Source organism: Crocuta crocuta, unplaced genomic scaffold, assembly GCF_008692635.1.
Source record: "Crocuta crocuta isolate KB4526 unplaced genomic scaffold, BGI_CrCroc_1.0 C29353684, whole genome shotgun sequence".
NCBI lineage: Eukaryota > Metazoa > Chordata > Mammalia > Carnivora > Hyaenidae > Crocuta > Crocuta crocuta.
Genome location: NW_027551235.1, coordinates 2,203 through 2,776, shown reverse-complemented (window position 1 = coordinate 2,776; position 574 = coordinate 2,203). Strand labels below are relative to the sequence as shown.

Sequence of the window (574 nt, the reverse complement as noted above, 5' to 3'; positions counted from 1 at the left end):
TGTGTCCCCAGCAGGCCCCCTGCCTTCGCCAGCGCCTGAGCACCCTCTCTCGGAGCCTCACGACTTGAAGGCTCTGGACTCCCCCGGCCTTCAGCTGCCACTGCCAACACCACCGCAACGCCTCGTCGTGCTGCGTCGTGCTGGGGACCGGAGGCGGTGGGTGCCTCGCCTGGCTCAGAACTTGAGTCCATAACAAAGATTCTCATTACCGAACTTCGTTCTCAGCGAGGGCAAGTGGCTCATCATTGCCAGGCCGAGGCCAACACCTTCCCCGAGAAGGGCAGAGGGAGTTCAGGGCCCAAAGGCTGAGGCTTCAGATCGGAAGCACCCGGGGCTCATGGCACCGCCCAGCACAAACACGGCTGCCGCACACCTGCTGGCCGGGCCTGCCCTGCGACTGTCCCTCCCACCACGCACGGGCCGCTTCTGAGGCTATCCGTGTCGCGTCCCCACACACAGCAACCAAGCACTACAGATTCCCATCCCTTTTCTCCCTGCTCCTCCTCAGCCTGGACTTGGCCTCCCGCAAAGCCTGGGGCTCGTGCTGTCGCGTGCCCCCCACGGCCCCCCACGG

General features: G+C 65.3%; 1 non-coding gene across 1 annotated transcript; it reads right to left on the bottom strand.

Annotated features, from left to right (window-relative positions):
* Window positions 1-168: 168 nt before the first annotated feature.
* On the bottom strand, window positions 169-253 carry LOC144219145 (small nucleolar RNA SNORD103/SNORD85). Its single transcript, XR_013331319.1, has one exon. It is a non-coding gene; the product is annotated as a small nucleolar RNA SNORD103/SNORD85 (small nucleolar RNA).
* Window positions 254-574: the final 321 nt, after the last annotated feature.